We start from the raw sequence: 23952 nt of genomic DNA on the forward strand, positions 1-23952 counted from the left end.
TTTAAATGAGAATAAAATATAGGTAAATTTCAAGCTAGGTATATATTTTTAAAGATAAAAACAATTAAAGAAATGAAGACATTGTTACATTTACCAGGTAATTGTACTGGATCAAATTACTTAAACAATTTCATTGGCAAATAAATATACTGTAAGGAATATCAACAACAAATATTGTAGACTAAGATTTAATATTTTCAGTATATTAAGGATCACACCATAATAGAAAACTATCAAATTCTAATGAAAAAATAACCAAAGGATTTATTCAGAAATTTGTCCAGAAATTTCATCCAGAAACCTGTTCAATTTCATCAATAATCCAACAAATCGAGTAAGAATATGATATGGTTTTTGGACTCTCAAATTAATAAAACCATAATTATAAAATAATAATGCCTAGGCTTGGAAAGGTATTGAGAATGAGAACTGACAGAGAGAGGGTACTATGAAAGTACAAAACTTCGGAAAACCAAGTCACATCAGAGGACTTAAAAAACTCTTAGTATTTGACTTAGTATTACCACTTCTGAGCATATATTTATAATGATGGTAAAGTCACAAAATTATTATTGAACCCAAGAGTTCATTGATGAAAAAAAATATGACATAGGAAATTGGAGAAAATCTAAATGTCCAATAACATGGGGATGGATAAATAAAGCATATGTAGTTTTTAATGAGGCCATTAAGGTAAGCTTTAGGAATATTAAATGCTATATTTTTAAAAAGTGCCTAAGACTCCAATTATGTTACTACATCCATATCAATATTTATCTTTCCAGAAAAAAGAAATTTCTTAGAATATTATGCATATTAATCAACAAATCTTCTACTCTAAGACAAAAGAGTATTTTTCTTCTTTATACATTTATACTTTATCCAAATTTTCTGAATTACCAAGTATTTTTATTTGGAACAAAGGGATACAAACTAATGAGTTAAATTATTTTTAATGTCTTAATAAAGTCAACAGTAGACTGCTAATTCTGTGCTTTCAGAGTAGACAAAATTTTCTGATCAAATGAAGAGAAATTTATTATAAATATTCCTGATTTTTTTAAGTAAAATAAGAATTGAAATAAGATGTACTACACTATAAATCATATAATTCTCTATGAGTGGTATATTTCATTAAATTATTTCACACACTTCTTAAACAACACTGTACATACAGCTATAATTTTTGAAGTTGTTTTCTTAATATACTCATTCTCCTAGGAATTTGTCTTATATCTATGAATAGTCTACATTTGTCTCACTTAGCTACAATTATTCATCTGATTAGTTAATAAAGAAAAAATATAACAAGGATTTTAATAATTAAAAATATTTTACAGTTATTTAGAGGTAAGGCTTTATTACATTTTATAATTTGATATTTTGGAATCTTATGAGATAGGAGATAAACCCCAAAGTTGGTTTTTTTTATTATTAAATGAACAAAAGTGCAAATAATGTATTTAAATTGACTAATGCTATATGACTAAGTAGTTGTAAAATAAATGTAGCTGCATGTCCTATTCCTAGCCACAGGAACATGCATTAAAATGGAACAATACAAATTATGCAAAATTATACTATTTGTGGCCACCAATTGCAAATGATAATATAAATGGAATCACCGGATGAACTAAGTCCTGTTGTAGATGAGAGATGGCTATTGAAAGCTCTCAAAAAAGGGGCGCCTGGGTGGCTCAGATGGTTAGGTGTTTGCCTTCAGCTCAGGTCATGATCCCGGGGTCCTGGGATTGAGCCCCACATCGGGCTCCTGGCTCAGCGGGGAGCCTGCCCCTCCCTCGCCCTCTGCCTCTACTCCTGCTCGTACTCTTTCTCTCTCTCTATCTGTGTCTCAAATGAATAAATAAAATCTTAAAAAAAAAAAAGAAAGCTCTTAAAAGAAAAGTAAAGATATGATATAAAGATCTGGTTCAACACTCATTTCATTTGCTTTTCCTGCTAGATACAGGGAAACCAGCATCACCCACAATCAGGAAGGAAAGTTATTTAGGTACTACTTATTTTTTTAAGAGAGAAAGAGAGAGCATGAGCGTTCTTGGGGGTAGGGGCAGAGGAGAGGGACAGAGAGAATCTTAAGCAGGCACCACACCCAGTGCAGAGCCCCATGCAGGACTCAATTTCAGGACCCTGAGATCATGACCTGAGCCAAAATCAAGAGCCAGATGCTTAACCGACTGAGCCACCCAGACACCCATAGGTACTATTAATATAAGCATTTTACAGACGTATAATGGCTACTTAGGGAGGTTAAGCAATTTCTTCAATAACCTCCCTGAACAGCCATTATATATCTGTAAAATGCTTATATTAATAGTACCTAGGGGCGCCTGGGTGGCTCAGTTTTTAATGTTTCAAGTTAATATTATTTTCTTATATAAGATGTAGAGTTCATGACTCAACTGATTTATAACCAAATTGGCTATTTTCTCTTAATTCTTATTTCTCTTAACTCTCAAAATATCATATTGTTTGTCCATGAACTTGACAGGTGTATCCTCTTCATGTTATTTTCCATTTAATTATCTACATTCAAGTATTTTTCATAGTCTTACTGCTTTTTTTTGCCTTTCTAAGACTCTTAACTTTGTTACTTTCAAATATCCCATGCCACAAAAGACATATTGTGTGCATGGAGTAGGAAATCTACCTCCTACCTGCTTTTTCTAAATTTAATCATTGTACTCATTTTCTAAGCTTCTATTTCTGGCTTTCGAGGGAGCCTGATCCGATTCCAACCTCCTTACTGCATGAACTCCTGAAGGTACACACAAGGTGCAGTTTAAGTTACTGTGTTAAAACAACACTGCTGACTTACAGAAGGAAGGAGAAAACTTAATTTGATTAAGCACAATATGTTGAACAAAGGCCATCATTTCCAGCTAGTTAGGCCATACAATGTAAGTGTCTTGGGGGGAAAAAGGGGACAGAATTTCATCTGGGAATTATTGACATGGAGTTAATGAATCCACAGATGAAGCAATTTCTTATAGTTTGTAGAAACAAAAGGCGGAGTGTCAAGGGGAATCCCATACCAGGTGAGTGTTGAAAATGTTGGTAGCCACTGCCAAAACACTCACCTTTGTGTAGACTTTCCTGAAGTGTTTCTTGTAATGCATATTGCAAGGAAAATTTTCAATTGGGAAAGTCTGCACAAAGGAGAGTGAATTTTTATCCCACAGAAAGATATTTACAACAGCCTCTCAGAAACTCCAGTGCAGAAGCGAAGTGTGGTTCGGTGGTCAGTGCTGCTGGAAAGTACCATGGATTAGAGCACCATGTTGGAGAAAAGCCACAACATAAATTGCAGAGAAAAGGCAGTGGGGATCCCACACTATAAGGAACGTTTATTTAACTTTATTTAATCACAAACAAACTTATTGCTTAAGGCAATTTTGGCATAATTTTTAAACATCTATTGAAGAAGGATTTTGCCATTTTAAAAGTGCTGACCTAGCCTTTTCAAGTGGAATTCAATAAAGTAGGATTTGCTTTTCCTGAAGTATATCCAGGAGAAAAATGTATTTGGTGTTGCTAGTAGAGGATGTTGAGAAATGTGTGGGGAACAGAAAGTTGAGAGAGGGAGAGAAAGGCTGGCTCTAACTTTAATCTGAACTACCTGAGGGAAAGACTATTCCTTTATTCCTTGACGGAGTACCTTTGGGACATTGTCTTATCCAGGTATTTAGTTTTATTATTCATGTTTCGGTGATCATTTCTGTGGGACTAATTCAAAGCAACCAAATTTATTGCCTAATGCATTTCTCAAAAGACTGTGTATAAACAGTTTCCTAGTGTATTTTGAATCAGTCAATGACTTTTGGATAATCCCAATGGTTATTTCATTCTCAGCGTAAGGAGAACTGATTACTCCAGCTACTTGCCCAGGGACCTGAAACCCATAATTGCCATTTGAGACCCTTACCATTAAAATACTTATCTGTAATTATATCCAAAAGAATCATTTTATTCCAGGCTTTATATTATCCCTAGAAATGACTGAGAATCACCTAACTCACATTATAGAAGAATTCTGACATTTATAATGCAATTAATTTAAACATGGAGCTATATTTTCTATATTTATATGAATTGTGCATGTGTGCGTTGAGAATGAGGGATGTAAGAGGGTCTTTGATAACCTCAGGTACTCCCGACCAGGTACTTACTGAAACCATTAGTAGAGAGTAGCATCTCTGAGCTGCTCCTTATCTTCTGTCTTTCTGATTCTGTATTATTGAGTAAGCTTCTTTTATATATACCAGCTTTTTGATAGATTGCTTGCACTCTTCTATCAGAAACTTTATACAATTTAGAGAGACTTAGCAGTTTTTCTGTTTGCAGTGCTTAGACTTCAATAGTAGTCTTATTAACTATTTAAGGTCTACTTTTCTCACTCCCAGGAATTATTTCTACAACATAGTGAATGCAGTTGCTCCCTAAATAACAGACCCCCCCAAAGAGCCCCCCCTCCTTCCCTCCCTCTCTTCCTCCCCTTTCTTTATTTAAAGTGGTGAGCTGTGTTCCATGTTTTTCTCTAGTGGTAGTTTGAAAACTATTGTTGTCAAATTTCTCCAGTCATAGAAATATTACCTGGCAGATTATACTTGAAAATGCCTCCACCATAGGGAAGAAGTGATTGGCATTAGGATAGCTAACAAAGAAAATATCTTAATGTGAACAACACCGTCATAGCCGTGTGTGCATCCATGCTAGTAAGTTACTCAAGGCATAATCTTCCCTATAACCTTCCTTAGAGGGTCCTAGAGGTTCACTGCCAATAGGTTGCTCTGTTTGATTTACCACTTCTTAAGGTTATATACCTAATTTATGAGGACACAGAAAATCTGTCACACATTGATACCTAACTGAATAGATTGCGATTTTATTAGAATCTCTTACATTCCATCGGTATCTTTTATAAGGTAAATTCTAACCACCTTGTTTAGTCTAAATAGACTTGCTCTTCTTGATAGGTACTGGTACCGACTTTGTTCTTGACACTAATGCATGTATAATGCTGTTTCTTGGTAAGTTACTTTAAAAAAATAGGCACTTCTGCTATTGTTGGCTGTATAGGTTTTTACTAGACTAAGTGCCTTTGGAGAGTGACATTTGCAAATTGGGTGCCCTGTTTCTGAAGGTGTATCCTGGTTAGTACCAGGAAACTCCTGAGTACTAATTATACTTAAAATAGTCCCCTTCTGATCATTCACAATGGGTAACTTACCCAACTCATAGCAACAATTATATTCCAGTTGGTTCTAAGAGGTGTGAATTTTTAACAAAAAAAGTTCGTATTACTAACATATGTATGTGATTAAAGATATTAAAATGTTCAGAACCAAAAGTAGTCACTGTTTATCCTATATTGTTTTATTGTTTGTCAAATATTACATGGGCTTTCCCAGACCAGTCTATTTTCTTTGCAATTATTGACGAAAGAAAGGTAAGTACATTTGTGCATTTTTAAACTCAAGTTGATTTAATAGAAACTAATGCTCCCACAGAGTAGATGTGGTTAAGATATAAATCTATGTCATAGATAATATTGGTGGCTATTTTTCATATCTGAATACCAACCCAGATCTTCTATATGTATATGTATATGTGTATGTGACATCATATATATATCTATAGTGTGTGCACATACATAGATACATATATAAATCTGTTAATGTTAATAATTTTAAAAAGGGCACCAGAGATCAGAGAGGAAATAATGTACTTCTATATTTCATATTTGTTCTATTTTAAATAAATTATTAATTTTTCCTTGTGCAATATATCTCTTGGTAGTCCTCTGTCTTCTTATAAAATGTCTAAATTATTCTATTTTCCATTTAAGTAGATGGCCACTTATTTCACATATATTATACTTCATTATCAATATAAAATATTTGCAGGGAGTTTAAGTCTACCTCTATTTTATAATCATTTAAAAAATCTTTTATTGAATGTTAAGTGGTGTTACTAGATATAGTTTTGAGAAAGATAAAGATTTTTTTTCTTCTCCAAGAATTCATAGGCTATGCAATCAGTACATAGATACTATGAGAAGTAAAGACAAATAAGCGTCATCAAAAAGATGCAGAATAATTTCTGTGGCAGTTCTGAAGAAATTAGGGTGGGATAAATAGAACAGTTAGCATTTGACATAGACCAAAGATGATATATGACAGAGCAAGGAACCGGACCAAATTCATAGCAATAAGATTTCACAAGGAATTCAGTAAAATAGGGAGCCTCCTAAATTCTGGGTAGGATGTTCATAATTGATCCTTTCAGACTTTGCCTTCCAAATGTCAACTATTATATATTTGGCATTAAATTGGACCTGCAGTGGCCAGTGGGTGTAATGGAAGAAATGACATTCAATCAAAGATACCTATCAGGTGTTTGGCATACACAGGTGTTGTGCTAAGTGCTACAGGCATATAATTATAGGCATATAATTTCCATATGCTCCATTGTTATGAAATCAGTATTGTTGATGCCAGAATTAAAATATGCTGGCTAACGATGCTGTTACTCCTCGGTTAGTTCTATTTATGGACTGTAGGTTGAGGAGATATATTCCGTTGTAATATCATTCCCAAGGTACATATAAAAGGAGAACATAGTTGTAACAAAATAGGATGATACAGATCACTCTACTTGGTAAAATGGGCTAAAGCCCAGCCGTATAACAAATCCCTGAAGGACTGTGGTTGACGTATCTGGCAGACAACTCCCACAGTACGCTTCTTCCTCTGCATATGAATAGATTACCTAAAAGTTTTTATGTGTGGAGCTACTAACCATAAAAGGAAGGATAGTAATTTTGGCTGTGACACTTCTCCAGAAAATTAATTTTTTTCTTAATCTATCCAACTACCTATGATAGGAAATTCAAATACAACTTTTCAATTTTCTCCCAAGTTTTATCTCAGCTGCAGAAAAGAAGATGACTCTGAGACTCCTGTTTATGATTATTTCTTGGACAAGTTTGGGTCTGAGGCATTCTGGACCTCAGTAATGAATGGAGAGAAAACCTAGTTTCATTCGAGACACAGGAAATATTGAAGCTGGAGCAACAGGAGTTTCTAGCTGGCTCCTGTAGATGCTCTAAAAATCTATATCCAGAAGCCTCCTTCTTCTCCCTAGCTGCACCACCTATTTGGTATCGACTTCTGTACCCATCAGTGTGAACTCAGTGCAGAGGTGGGGCCTGAGCCTGGGGACAGTGATACAGAGGCCATGTTTCCCAGGGAACTCAATGCAGTTCCTGCTGACCTCTGAGTAGACGACCTGCCATCTGCATGAGTAAGCTGAAAAACCAGAGGAGAGAAATTAAATTCTTAAAACTTTTAAAGACAGGCTTCTGTGTGATATAATTTACCCATTTTAGGGTCAGAACAAGAAATCAATGCATCTGATTGATTTATTTTACCCTTGAAACCTGCCCAGATGTGGCTTCCAGATGATTTAGTGCTTTTTATTTGTTAGTACAGCAGGCATAGGAATCTAGCCATGGACATGTAGTTGGAAAATCAAGCTGCGCAAGAGAAATGGTGTTACAGTGTGTATGCGAATTCAGTTCAGTTATTTCTCATTGACGTAATAATGGGCAAGTTACTCTTTCTAATATGTTCAAGTCTCTTTTCCCCTAGAAGGTAAATTTGATGAGGAATGACACTATGTCCTCCTTGTCCCTGTAACCCCTACCTCTAGAAGAGTATTTCTCCAGAAAAGCAGGATCAGTAACACCTTGGATATTGTTAGAAACTTGTTAGGATCAGAAGTGTAAATTTTCATGCCCCTCCCCTTACCTACTATATCAGAAACCCTGGAAGTGGGGATACAGCAATTTTTGTTATAATAAACCCTCCAGGTAATTCTGATGCAAGATATTTCTGGCAGATAGTAGACACATATCAAGATGTGTTAAAGGGTGAAACAGTAATGATAACATGAGAGAGTGAACATTTCTCTTTTGTAAAAACACACGCCAAACATTGACAAAAGTTATTTCTCTTACAGCATGAATTTTTATAAGGTAAATACGGAATAACTTGACTGATTTATGAAAAACACAGTTTGCACTACATGGAAAATGCTGGTTAAAATTTCAGAGCAATCAGGAGTTACCTCTAAGCCTGTGTTATCAGTGAAGATCTGTTGCTCAGGGCAAGGATGCAGTTGCTTTGTACCTGTAGATGCCTATTTAGCTTCTGCTTTATTCTTTCATATATGAGTGATTGTTGTCAGCTATAACTTATTTTGATTTTGCATATGTGTATTTTTAACTTAAAAAAAATATTTTTCATTTCTTAAACAAAGGCACAGTTTGTAAAGACTTGTGTGAAAAACACTGAGCTGATGGACCTGCTGGTGATGGAAGAACAAACTGTCCTAGCTCTTGGTGATCAATAGCAACCTTGCCCATTCTTTAGATGCTGCTCAGTAATCATCCATGTATTTTTGTCAGTCTGTCAAGGAACTTATTAACTATACTCAGTTTGCGGTATCCTCTTTATTATTCTAATTGCAATTGGAAAATGAATTTGCTGTATCTGACACTAACCCTCTCTACCTTCACTTCTCACCTTCCCATTTAAATAATGGACTCAACATCAACAACATAATTTGATAACATAATTTTTTAGGAGTTAAATTCTTAAGTTATAACAAAGTAACATATAATATTCTAAATAGATTAGACAGTCTAAAAATATTATTGACAGAAATTTTGAAATCAATCATAGCTGATGGCAAGGCCAAGCATCTTTTATAACTTTTTCTAATAGAGGCGAGAATCCAATTTTTTGAAGCTATTAGGTATTTCTTAATTATTCTGCTCAATGAACAGAGCTGAGCAAATAGTACCAAACATAATGTTTGTTAGTTAAATCAGGACTTAGACAATTGAAAATAGATTATATTTGTATTCCAAATCAAATCACATATTTATTCAGGGCATACGGTGTACAGATTACCATGTTAAAGTGCTGGTAGGAAATATAATGAGTATCAGAAACCTCTTCTGACCCTAAGAATTGGTATAAAACAAGAATTCAAATACATTGCAAATTCTAAGATCCTATGCATTGCTAATATAGGACAGTTCTATTTTTTTTAAGTTTATTTATTTAAGCAATTAAGTTTATTTATTTAACACCCAGCATGGGTGGCTTGAACTCATGACCCCAAGATCGAGAGTCACACACTCTACCGGCTGAGCCAGGATACACTCTACCTGTGCTCCAGGACAGTTCTGTTTTTCTTTGGGGAGGGAGGGTTTATTTATGTATAATTTCAATGTGTCCATAATGGTTGGCATGCCAGTAAATACCAAATATATTGAATTAGACTATATTAAATTGTCTTTTGTAGGTTAAAATCATAGAATATTAGCAATTTCTTATGGTTCAGCATAATATTGTTTTAAAAGATTGCTTTACATTTTTTGAAATTCTGTTCTTTATGTTTGGCTAATGTTGCTATGAATTCTTTCTCTGGGTAACTTTGAGGAGTCTGCATAATTTCTGTTTGGTTGCATTCCCCATCCCATAATGTTCTTTGAAAACATAGGAGTGAAGATTTGAGGGAGACTTTTAGTGCCTGGTTGCATCACAAATTAATAGTATTGGGTGGCTTTGAAGAGTTGTTTAAACTTCAAAAATATATAGTCCTCTAAGAGAATAGTTTATCAAATAAGAGGAGCCCAACACATAGGGGACATTTTATACTGCTTAATATTTAAGTTTTACCTATATGTTATAAAATTGATATAAACAATTTAGGAAGTGGTCTTATGCTCATTTTTACAGTAAAATAATTATTCAACTATGTTACATTTGACTTTGAATTTCACATATTGCCAGCATTATTTCAGTGCCTCTTTAGTCATTGTTTTGTGAATTGAATAAATTAAAATATGCAGTTTAATTTTTAGAAATACTAGCAACCTATTTTAATATTCAACTTGATAAAATCATCACTGCATGATGGGATTTGAGACTTTTGTTTTGAGAATTTGTGACTTTAGAGGTTGTCTAGGTTCTTTATTTTGTAAAAGAAAAAAAAAGCTATAAAAGTAAAAAGTAAATAACTAGCCCAGAGGTTGAGTTTAGAACCCAAACCTCCTCTCATGTGGTCCAAAGAAAGTTCCATTAATTCAGATTTTAGAAGCAGACCATATACTTCTTTATAGTTACATTTTATAATCCACCATAAAATTTAATGATGACAATTTTAACTACATTTTGAATGCTTTGTTTACTTTATTCAGTTTTGTACAATTCTTCTATACATTGCATACTCTTTTCCTTACAATCTCTGCTAACTTCCTTTTCCCTAACATAAATTCCAAATTATTTAGCTTCATATTCAAGGTCCTTCAAAATCCAGACCCCACCTATCTTGCAACATTATTGCATAGAAATTTCATTCCATTCAAATTTGTTTATCGTTATTAAAACAGCAAATAAACCAAATGAGGTACCACCTCACACCCGTTAGGGTGATTACTGTCAATAAAACATAAAGTAACTAATGTTGATGAGAATGTGCAGAAATTGGAAATTGTTAGTGAGAATGTAAAGTGGTGCAGCTGCTGTGGAAAACAGTATGGCAGTTCCTCAAAAAATTACAAATGGAATTACTATATGAGCCAGCAATTTCACTACTGGACATATATCCAAAAGAATTGAAAGCAGAGTCTCAAAGAGGTACCTGTGTTCATAACATCATTTACAATGGCCAAAAGGTGGAAGCAACTCACATCTATTCACAGATGGATGAATAAATAAAATGTGGTTTTTACAAATAATCAAATGTTACCTATCCTTTAAAAAGGAGCTTATGACACAGGCTACGATACAGATGAACATTAAAGATATTATGCTAAGTGAAATAGCCTATCACAAAAAGACAAATACTATATCACTCCACTTACATGAGATACCTAGAGTAGTCAAACCTCATAGAGACAGAAAGCAGAATAGTGGTTGCCGGGAAATGAAGGAAGGTGGGAATGGGGAGTTGTTTAACGGGTATAGAGTTTTAGTTTCATAAGGTGAAAAATTTTGAAGTTCTGTGTCACAATGTAAATGTATCCAACACTACTTAACTGTATGCTTAAAAATCGTTATGATAGTTAATTTTAACTTTTGCATATTTTACCACAATTTTAAAAAAAGCAAATGAATAGATAACTTTTTAATGTTGTTCCTATATCTAAAGTAAGACCTCTTTAAATTTCCTGCTCTTTCATGAAGCTTTCCCTGAGAAAACAAATACTGAATGATTTTCCTCTAATTGTGTACTTTATCAGTGGTCTCTCCAGTGTAGTGTACATAGGCCAGGGTGCATAAAACAATCCACTGTAGTACATAAAAAACAGATTTGATATTTCATTATTTATTTTTGCTAAAGGAAGCAATTAATATATTTTAATATGTAATATACATAAGTACATGCACATATGCATAACTTATAAACACATATATAGAAATAGGCAGAACGCATACAAAAAACTTTACTGATGAGGATACTAGATAAATAACAGCTCTCTAAGACTGGTTGTTTATACTGTGTCTTTGGCTTACTTTGGAAAGTACATGTCATGCTTCCATAGTTAAATTATAGTCTCCTCAATGACAAGGCTTGTGTTTTAGATACTTATACATTTCTAATTCTATAACTGTGTTTCTTATGAATTTAAGAAAAATGTTAATACATGTTGGCCTCTTATACCATTTCTTGAGTACTCAAAAAAAAAAAAAGAAACCTAATCATGTCCATGCTATTGGCAAATATAGAAGACAAAACAATGACATACTTTACTTTCTAGAAGATAATGACTAACAAAAATGATAAGCATGTGATGATCCATGTCATGTGTATGGATCAAATGATCCATATAATGGTATGGAAATAAGATGTTGACCTTGGAACCAAGGGAGTGACAAAAGTGGAGGTAAACAGTAGCCTGCAGGGAAGGATTGCACCATGAACCATGCATATGTCCTCCTCAAACAATGCCAGCATGCTGATTCCTGGGATCCCATCCAGGCTCACTAGCACAAGCATCTCCTACTTAAAGCTCTGCACCAAGTTGCAGCTAGTCTAGCCACATTCAATTAGAACATAGGCAGAGTTCAAATGTCAGGCTACTTTTGATCATCTGGCTGTTTTTGAAGTACCTGTTTCAGGGAGTCAGCCTGGAACACTCAAAGCACATGACAGCTCACCAAGCAGTTCAAATCAAAGTGCTTTCCTAGTACCTTCAGCCAAGGATTTTTATTGACCATTTCTCTGTTGTATTTTATGTCTCAGAGCATTTCAAACATCATTCTGTAACAAAAAGAATTCTGTCTGCCTTAGGGCCAACTAATTCAGGATTCTGCAAACTGACAGAAAGGAAATGGCATGCCAGTATTTTAACATTTTTTCCCCTTTTCCACAAGTGTTAATAACAAGTTCTCTTGTTCCTTTCCCCAGTCAATACCGTACATCTATGCTGTAGTCATTCGAAGAGCTAATTCATAAAAAAACCCTACTCTCTATTCCAGCAGTTTGTACCTTGCAAATTTCAATTTTAATTGAAACAAATAACTGAAGGATATATAAAATTAAATGTTGATTTCTTCTCTGTATTTATGGGTCTGTTTCTGCTTTTTGTTTGTTCATTTGCTTTGTTTTTAGATTCCAAATATAAATGAAATCATGGTATTTGTCTTTCTCTATCTTATTTCACTTAGCAAAATACTCTGTAGGTCCATCCATGTTGTCTCAAATGGCAAGATCTCAGGCTTTCAGTTATGGAACGAATAAGTCACAGGGATGAAAGGCACAGCATTGGTAGTATAGTGAATGCAATTGTAATAGCTTTGTGTTATGACAGGTGGTAACTACACCTGTGGTGAGCATAGCATAATGTATAGAGTTTTCCAATCACTATGTTGTACACCTGAAACTAATGTAACATTGTATGTCAACTATACTTCAGTAAAATAAAATTTAAAAATTAAAAATTAAATGCCAGTCAAAGGGATGGCTACTGTAATTAGTATGGGAGTTATAATGTACTGTTAGAGTATTGAAGTTTAGATTTCTATGCACAATTTTTTTTTCCTTTTTTTCTTTTTGAGAGAGTGCATGCACATGCAAGTGGGGGGGAGGGGCAGAGGGAGAGGGAAAGATGGAATCTTAAGCAGACTCCCCGCCAAGCACAGAGCCTGGTGTAGGGGTTGATCTCACAACCCTGAGATCATGACCCGAGTGGAAATCAAGAGTTGGATGCTTACCCCACTGAGCCACCCAGGTGTCCCTCTACGCACAATATTTTTGAACAATTCCATAAGAGCACTACCATCTAATAGTCTGAACTAATTGTAAGAACTATTGTGTGTAGGTTATAGGAAATTTGATTGTGATTTGATTCAGGTTATGAATCAGATGGCTCCTGGCTTTGATTTTAGTAGTTTCATGAAAATGTTCACAGAATTTAGATATTACAAATATTTCCCAAATTTGGCTGCATAATTAGAAATCACTGAATCATTATGTGATTGATATATGAATCATCAAAGCTTTATAGATATTGTTTTTGTTTTTCTGTTTGTTTTGTTGCATATAGAGGAATTGTTGCTTATCAGTGTTTTTTGAAGCTGAGCTATACAGTGATGGCTTGTGTTTAATTATTAAAATAATCCTGAGAATTAGAATTCCAAACTGTAAAAAAGTAAGCATAAATCATAATTTAAAAATCTAGGATTCTCCTCTTATATTGTGGCTTAATTTCAATGCTCTGCTTTCTTCCAAGTCCAAAACAATGTGAGGGTAATGAGCATAATCTCAAGTTGCTGTTTGCTTCTTCAAAGCACCCTCTTTAAGGATAAATATCTGCATTTTCTTGAAGAGAACAGCAATGTTATTTTCCATCAGACTTTCAAATTTAGTGTGTTTAAACCATAATTCTTTAAGTTACTAGAGACCCTGAAATATTGAATCCCTCCAAAAGCTTTAATCTGTATGTTACTGGTTTGAAGAAGGAAATTTAGTAAATTTTTCAACAAGCTTCCATATCCTAGATATCTGATTGAATAAAAATTAACAATCTCTATACTTGCCTCAGATCCTCTATTGTCTATGAAATGGTAAATGAATAGTGCCTAGCTTGAAAAAGAAACACATCTTCCTTCCTTCATCATATTATAATGAATTTTGCAGTATGAAATGCCATATCAGTTTCCATTTTGATATAAATGAATGCTTGATACTTTTTCTTCTTCTTTTTTTTCTATGTGATCATTTATGGCTACTGAGATTAACTTTTTTGTGTATAAATCAAACTTCTCAAATTGCTTACTCATAAGGCACTACTTACCTACTATTAAAGGATTGATTTGATCTAATATATTTTGTGATTTAACCAAATTTTATGAAAACTTACCTGGGTGGATATTTTTTAGTACGTTATTAATTGGCAAATTCAGATTAGAATCAATTTTCTCTTTAAAATCATCCATTGTTGTGTTTCATAAATATGTATACAGGTTAGGCATAATAAAGTCTATAATATTGTTAGATTATTGATAATTTAAAAATTGCCTTGCAAATTACCATGCACATAAGAAATTACACCAAAGTGATTAAAATATAAATAAAAAATAAAAGTTGCACTCTATAGCATTAAACAACTATGACTTACTTACAGCATTACAGTATACCAATTTCAGGTATGTGAAGGAAAATGAGCTAATGAGAAAAAAAAACAGGTCTTAAACTATTTTACCAATTATCTGAAAAAAATATGTTAATGATATTCAGTTCTGTGTCTAAAATATTAATCACAATATTTTTTCATGCAAATTGGATGAATTATGTATGTTTTCCCAACCTTTATTTTTTTTAGTTTGTTCTTAGGATGTTTGGATGATGATATTCATAATTAAAATTATGATCTATAATAATATGTGATAATTCAAAATAAATATGATAACATTACTTGCAATTTTGCCATGCATCTTTTATAGAATGAACCAACATGAACCTGTAATTCATAATATGAGAAGTAAAAACACACTAGACATTTTTATTATATTGCTATACATTTAGTACAGTAACATTCCTTATCTTCTCTCCTAACCGTAGTCCCTGGCAAATATTCCAGGTCAGAATATACTATTATACAAAGAAAGTTATTGTATCTAAGAGTTATGTTTTTGGTCCTATTGTTTTTTAAAAAATCACCTAGTTAATAACTTAATGGAAAAAATTTAAAGCAGGGGCATTTTGGATTGAGTCTGAAGTTGTTGAACCATTACTTGGTAGCTGTGAAAGAAGTTGGCTGGCCACTTGCAAATAGAGCTCACAATCCTGCTTCCCAAACTCTGGTAAATTTATTTATTTTGTCCTCCTAAAAACTTGTTTTAAAAATAGAAACCATTACAAAATTCCTTCAATTCCATATACAGTACTCAGGAAGTTTTGTTTTGTTTTGTTTTTTACATGAGAACACATGAGATTATCAGTTTTGGCATGAAGCAAAATATTAAATGTAAATTAAATCCAAGATTAGATTATTTTTTACAAGGCAGAAATTATCAAGGGACATATGGTTTCCTGCTGAAATTTCATATGTGCACTATCCATTTCTTATGTTAATAAGCATTTATTAAATGATACATTTTAGGACACTATATTTTTTACACAGTTCAGACATAAATTAGTAATTAGTGAGTGATTTCAACATTTTAGAATTTTAATTTTCATAGTTAATTTATTCTTTCTTTTAAAGATTTATTTATTTATTTTAGAAAGAAAGAGAGAGAGTTCACGGGGGGGAGGGGCAGAGGGAGAGAGAATCCTGAAGCGGGGAGCCTGATGCGGAGCACGATCCTAGGACCCTGAGATCATGACCAGAGCCGAAATCAAGAGCTGGCTGCTCAACCGACTAAGCCACCCAGGTGCCCCTAGTTAATTTATTCTTATCTATGATATTTGAAATATTAATTACTTAATGATGCTATTACATTACTGAATAAGGTAGGCTAGGAAATAAATTTTTATATTTAACATTCTTTTGAATTATAATAAATTCAATAACATTGTCTATGAATTTTTTCATACTAAGCTACAGCTATCAAGAAATCTCTTACCCCTGGTAATAGCACATGAATTATATTTTACCCCAAAAATCCAGGGATCAAAGTAAAGAACAATGGTAAATAAGCTTGAAAGAGATGTCACTAGGTGGATAGCAATTTCAGTGGTATTTTGAGTACATATAGCCAGGAAACATCAATAATTGCCATTCTGTATATACTGTAAAAGTCAGGGTTCTCCAGAAAAACAGAACTGAGACAGAAAGAATGAGAGAGAGAGATTCTAATTATTTGGCTTACACCATTGTGAAGAAGAGCCTTGGCAAGCCCAAATCTGCAAGGTAGGCTGGCAAGCTGGAAACATGGGAAAGAATAGCAGCTTGATTTCAAAGGCTGTCTCTTAGCAGAATTCTCTCTTCTTCTTGGTAGATCAGTTTTTTCCAAATAAAGTCTTCAATTGATTGCATGAGGCCCACTCATATTGTGGAGAGTAATCTGTTCTACTCAAAGTCTACTTACTTATTATTAAAGGTTTATTTATTTTAAAAAGAGTGAGAGCACGCACAGAGTGGGAGGGTGGGGCAGAGGGAGAGAATCTCAAGCAGACTCCCTGCTGAGTGTGGAGCTCAATACAGGGCTCTATCTCACAACCCATGAGATCATGACCTGAGCCTAAACCGAGTTGGATGCTTAACCGACTGAGTCACCCAGGCTCCCCAAAGTCTACTGACTTAAATGTTCCTCTTATCTAAAAAAGTACCTTTGCATCAACATCTAGGATAACATTTGACCAAAATTCTAAGTATAGTGACCTAGCTAAGTTGATATATAAACTTAACCATCATATATACTATGTGCTATTTTCTAAAGTCACTACAAAAATACTATAAAATAGGCATATTACACACTATTTATATATGAGGAAAAAGTGGTGAATAGAAGTCAAACAACTAGTAGATGACAATGGTGGATTTTGAACTTGGGTTCTTATTTTATAACTTTTTTTTTTTTTAATCCAGAGAAACAGAATATCAATAAGCTTTTGCTATTAAGTTAACCTCCCAAAATTTAGTGCCTTAAAGACACTTCTGGTCTGGGTTGGATCAGCTGCATTCTGTTAGCCTACATTGTGTCTTTGTTCAGCTGGTTGCTCAGCTGAGGCTGAAGAGTCTAGAATGGCCACATTCACATACCTGGCCGTTGGCTCAATGCTTCCTGGGTTGATGAGGATAACCAGGCCATGTGTCTTTCCTCATCTGGCGGACTAACTCAGCCTTTCCCTTGTGGTGATCTCAGAGTTTCAAGCCCCAACCTGTAAAAGTTCTTTAAGCCTCTGTTTGTGTTACCTTTTGCAATGTCCCATTGGCCAAAGCAAGTCACATTGCCAACTCAAGCAAAAGGTGGAGGGAAATGGACACCATATTAGTGATTCTATCATTGAATAATAAATTATCACAAATTTAGTGGCTTAAAACAACATGTATTTATTATCTCTCAGTTTCCATGGATTAGGAGCTCAGACAATTCTCAGGTAGATCTTTTGCTCAGGGATTCATAAAACTGCAATCAAGTATGGGCCAGGGATAGGGTTTTATATGAGGGTTAGGAGTCTCTTCCACACTCACCTGAATGTTGGCAGAACATTAAATACCTTAACTATACCTACCTCCAAGATCCCTTCACCTTTGCCATATAATGCAGCCTAATCATGAGAGAAATATCCCATGATAGTCGCTGGTCCTGCCAGTGCTCAAGGGGAGATAATATAGGCGATGTAGAACAGAGACTGGCAATTATGGTGGTTATCTTAGACTTTTGTCTAACATAGATGGAAGGATGTGCAATATCATATTGCAATAGTATGCATGCAAAAAGGGGAACGTTTGCTGATATTTTTAAAATCTCCCACAATAAAAAATTACACAAATTAAGGAAGGGAATATTACAACCCTACTCAAAAATGGGAGACATATAATTACAAACTAGGAAGCACAGGAAAGCTCAATAGGTTTAAGTTTAGAAGTGGAGTGGTACCTTGGGTGCTGTGGAATTGCTTTGCTTTTGCTTATATCTACATTTAATACCCTTCTTATTTTGTGCCATCCTACTGCTATGACACAAATATCTGGCACACCACACCCTACTAATCTGGAAGTGATTGGAGAAAATAGGATTTGATAACTGACCTTAAGTTAAATAGCTACAGCTCCATGTTTAAAAACCTGCTTTATCCAGATTTCTGTATGTTTGCATTGGTCTCTAATAATTGAAGAGGTGAACTCTAGACATCATATTTAAGCTTGTCTCTAACATTTATCCTCTGAATGTTAGCATCTACTGGTTCTTTTTCATTCAGTAGGGTATCTTTTTTTTTTTTTTGAGAGAACTCAAAGAATCATTTTTTAAAATTTTATTTATTTACTTATTTTTATGTAGGCTCCATGCCCAGTGTGGAGCCCAATGTGGGGCTTAAATTTACAACCCCGAGATTAAGACCTGACCTGAAATCAAGAGTCAGATGCTTACCCGACTGAACCACCCAGGCATCCCTCAAAGAATCATTTTAAAATTAATAGAAAATTTCTGCTTCTGGGAAGCTATGCTAGACATATTTTTCCCCAGTCCTCCTGTTAAGTACAATTGGAAACCTAGAAAGTATATATAAAACAAAATAGGAAGACTCTGAAACCTGGAGAGAAGGTAGATTAGCTAGTGACCTCAGGAACCAAGGAATGACATCTAAGTGAGTTCCTTGGGTTTTCTTTTGGTATACCAAAGGATACAGACCAAAAAAAAAAGTCCTAACAAAAGCCTTTTCTCTCTCTAGCCAAAAAATAATGAAAGGATCAACCTAGGAAGACTGAAAACTTTTAGGCAATAATTGCTCTACTGCAGCTAAATAAGATAGAAAAAATTATAGTCAACCATCACTCTTCACCTATCACCTGCCAGGGGGCTGTCAGAGAAGCAGAGTAGGGAAGTGTGACTTTCATCCTTACTGGGTGGAAATGATTCCACACCCTCAATCTTCAACTGGGATGTCAGTGCAGACATGCAGTGAGCCTAGACTTCTAATCCCACCTGGAAATAATGAAGCACACTCCCTATTTCCCACTGAAGTGGTATAAGAGGAAGCATGGGTAAAGTCAACTTTCATGATCACCTAATGGTAATGAGACCCCTCCACACTATTGTCAGTAGAAGCCAGATGAGCTACAGTAATGAGGCACTTGTACTACTCATCAGTGATGGCCAGCTAGGGAATAGGAACTCCCACATCTATTCAATGTAACCAGGCAGCATAGACCCTCCGTGACACACAGATTGATAAAGCTGAACTTCTGACACCATCTGGTATGAGACAGTGACTCCCTTAGTTCCCCTGCCAGACTAGTGTCAGAAGTAGTCAGCTAAAACAGAAAATTAAGATCATACCCACTGCTGATGTTATTATTTTATAAAACTAATACCCAAATGTCTAGATTTTCATGGAAAACTGTTCATCATTCCAACAACCAGGGAGATATCCAACTGAATGAAAAAGAATCAATAGATGCTAACATTGAGAGAATAGATATGTTAGAATTATATGACAAATATTTTAATCCAGCCATAATAAAAAATACTTCAGTGATCAATTACAAACATATTTGAAACAAAAAATAATAAAGTTTTAGCAAAGAAATGGAATGTCTCAGCGAAAGAGAAGATATAAAAAAATGGAAATTCTTGAATTGAAAAACACAAAAACCAAAATAAAAACTTCAGTGAATTGATTCAATACATAATGTAGGAAACAGAGGGAAGACTCTGTGACCTTGAAGGTATAACAATAAAAAATATGCAATATAAACAGAAAATATACACAAAAATAAATAAAAGGAGAGAAGAGATCCCTCAGCACCTGCAAGATTATAACAAAAGATCTAACATTTGTGTCATTGAGTCTTGGAAGGAATGGGAAAATCAGATAGGGGGCTGAAAAAGTACTCAAAGAGAGAACAATGGAAAACTTCTTAAATTTGGCAAAAGACATCAACCAGCAGATTCAAGAAGCTGAGCAAATCTCAAACAGGATAAACCTAAATAAATCCATACCTAGATACATCATAGTCAACTTCTGAAAACTAAAGACAAAATAAAAATCTTTAAAGCAATAAGAGGCAGGCTATATTTACCTAGCGTGGAAAACCAATTTGAAGGACAGTGGATTTCTCATCAGAAATAATGGGGCCAGAAGGAAGTGACACAATGTATTTCATGTGCTGAAAGAAAAGAACTGTCAACCCAGAATCTTTTGTCAAATTAAAATACTCTTTGGCAACAAAAGAGTAATCAAATTCTCAGACAAAAACAAAACAAAACAAAAAAACACCAGAGAATTTACACCCACCAGATCTTCCCTAAAAGAATGGCTATTGGGAGATCTCAAAATAGAACAAAAATGATAAAAGAAAGAAACTCAGAGCGTCAGAAAGAAAAAAAAAAGTACATGGTAAAGAAAAATATGAGTAAGTACAAAAACTTTCCTTCTCCTATTGAGTTTTCTCAATTATATCTGATGGTTGGAGCAAATATAAGTAATGTGATTCTAAATGTTTATAGAAAACATATACAAGACAATTATATTGTAAATGGTGTAAAGGGACAGAAAAGGTTATATGGTTTCTATAGTTCACTCAAGCTGACAAAATAACACCACCAGTAGATTGTGATGTTACAGGTATATAATGTAATATCTAGAGGGACCACTTAAAAGAAGCTATGCAGAGATACACTCAAGAATGCTATCAGAAAATGACCAAAGGACATGAAGGAGCATTTCACTAAAGAGGATATACAGATGATAATAAGCACATAAAAAGATATTTAGATTGAATGGAGCACTGGGTGTTATATGCAAACAATGAATCATGGAACACTACATCAAAAACTAATGATGTAATGTATGGTGATTAGCATAACATAATAAAATTAAATTAAAAAATATATTTAGTATCACTAGCCATTAAGGAAATACAAATCAAAATCACAATGAGATATCATTACATATCACAATGCTAAAATAAGAAATAGTGACAACTTTAAGTACTATTGAGGATGTGGAGAAACTGGATCACTCATGTGTTGCTGGTGGGAATGAAAATGATACAGCCACAGTGGAAAACAATTTGGCAGTTTCTTAAAAGCTAAACACATAGCTACTATATGATCCAACAATTATAAATTCCTGGGTAATTACACAGAGAAACGAAAATTTATGTTCATACAAAAACTAATGCATGAATGTTTATATCAGCTTTATCTGTAAGTCAAAAACTAGAAACAGCCCAAATGTACTTCAAAGGATGAATGTTTAAATAAACTGTTTCATCCATACCATGAATTAAAACTCAGTAATAAAAAAGGAATACACTGTTGAAACATGTAACGATCTGCATGAATCTCTAGAATAGTATGCCCAGTGAAAAAAGCCAGTCTCAAAAGATTATACACCATATGATTCTGTTGACATGGAATTTTTAAATGACAAAATTATACAAATAAAGAAGAGATTAGTGGTTGCCAGAGGTTAGGGAGGGGGTGGGGTTAAGAGGGAAGTGGCCATGACAATAAGAGAAAATATGAAGGATCCTTATGGTCATGTCAGTGTTCGGAATCTTGATGATACAACCAGGATATTGACATTGATATATTGTATTATAGTTTTGCAAGATGTTACCATTTGGGGAAATGGGGTAAAATGTACACAGAACTTTATTATTTCTTACAGTTGCATAAGAATCTAAGACTATCTCAAAGAGTTAAAAAAAACAATGACGATGTTTAAATAAAACACCCTCTGAGGATCGTGGAAAATACTGAGAGATAAAATTTCCATTCAGTATTTTGAAATTATCTGACAGAGAAAGAAATATATAAATATATATTTATAAATATGTAAGTTTAATAATAAATGTAATTTATAATTATATAAATATTATAAATATAATTTATAATTATAAATATATTAAGTTATAAATAAATAGATTTAGTCAAAATATATTGGCAGGCTCAATCTGGAATTGTTCATAAGGGCACTGGTACTGTTAAGGTCTAATGATGAAGGCCTGTGGGTCTGACTTCACAAGATTCAGAAAGGAGAGCTGAAACTGAGCCACCTGACTTGAGCCAGTTAGCTAAAGGCTCAGAGTTTTTAAAGGGCAGTAAGCAAAATTCCTCTCAACCTCTTAGAGAAGCAGTAACAATGGACAAAGTCCTCACTGGGTATTGAGTAAATGAACAGTCATCAGGAAGATATTAGATATTCTCTAACGCTGTAGGGTAGATACTGGTTTCAAGCAAAATAGCATGAAAAGTGAGAACTAGGGAATTCCACAGGGCCCTAGAAGAAGCGAAGACAAAACTCACCCACCAAGGATACTTTTTTTTAAAGATTTTATTTATTTATTTTACACAGAGAGCATGAGCAGGAAGGAGGAACAAGGGGAGAGGGAGAAGCAGGCTTTCCACTGAGCAGGGAGCCCGACATGGGGCTTGATCCCAGGACCCTGGAATCATGACCTGAGCTGAAGGCAGATGCTTAACTGACTGAGCCACCCAGGTTCCCCCCAAGGATCCTATCATCACCCAAGAAACATGGAAAACAAAACCATGGAAAACAAAACCGTGGGAAACAAACTTCACTGAAGTAGATTCAGAGGGAAAAAAAAAAATTCAAACCACTTAAGGAAAAGGATATGTTAACAGATTCAACTGAAATAGTAAATTTCTTCCCAAGATCTAGAAATAATACCATATGGAGGTTTTAACATAAGTTCATTGTAGTTGCATCTTTTTTTTTTTTTTTAAGATTTATTTATTTATTTTAGAGAAAGAGTGCATGGGGTGGGGTGGGGGGAGGGCAGAGAGAGAGGCAGAGCCCTTATTAAGCAGACTCCACACTCAGCATGTAGCCTGACTCCTGGCTAGATCTTACAACTCTGAGATCACAACCTGAGCCAAAACCAAGAGTCAGACACTTAACTGACTGTGCCACCCAGGTGCCCCCACTGTATTGCATCTTTTGTGAAGTTAGAGAAAGATCATGAAAAAATGGGCAACCAATATATTTATAATGTTATTTTTAATCTTTTAAAGAACCCTCAATGAAATGATTAAATGCTGTTAATCTTGGGATCCAAATATATGAATGTTTGTTATGTTTTGCTTACAGTAGTTTGTGCTTTAAACTTTTAGAAAAAAAAAGCAAAACTCAAAAAAATGAGAAGTACTGGAATTAGATGGAGTACCTGACTTAGGGCATAGTGGGCCCTTGATTCAGCTGCTTTTCTTTATTAGATACAGACAACTTGAGAGCAGAAGAACCAAGAATATGACTTACAGTAAAATGTTACTATGCTCTGGTTGATATACTTAACATAACAATACACTTTATTGAAGGCATCTCAAAGGTCTCACTATGAAACAGAGCTTTCTTTGCAGGACTATTTATATTGTATCAACAAATTCCTCTGGCAATGAATAAAAAGGACCTACAAAGGATAAACGATGTTTAAAATCCACAAAAGCATAGCTCACTAAAGCTGAAATCTAAAACTCCATGCAAGAAAACTAACAAATTATTTAAGAAATGGTTTGGCAGAAAGGGAACAGTGGAAGTTTCCATACAGAGAAATGGAAAATGAAGGCTTAGTTTCACATTGGCTATTCCCTATTTGGCCCTTTTTGAATAGTTAAGACATAACATAAAAAATAACCTCAAATGCTTAAATATATATATAAATAATTTGTTTCCTTAGATAACTTTTTTTTTAACTTTTTATTCAAATTCCAATTA

At 34.2% G+C, this 23952-nt stretch overlaps 1 protein-coding gene across 1 annotated transcript in view; it reads left to right on the forward strand.

Annotated features, from left to right (window-relative positions):
- Positions 1-23952, forward strand: part of SPOCK3 (SPARC (osteonectin), cwcv and kazal like domains proteoglycan 3) — a 155679-nt gene that overhangs the window by 37847 nt on the left and 93880 nt on the right. The window lies entirely within an intron of this gene.

This window comes from Leptonychotes weddellii, chromosome 2, assembly GCF_054177405.1.
Source record: "Leptonychotes weddellii isolate Sample4059 chromosome 2, ASM5417740v2, whole genome shotgun sequence".
NCBI lineage: Eukaryota > Metazoa > Chordata > Mammalia > Carnivora > Phocidae > Leptonychotes > Leptonychotes weddellii.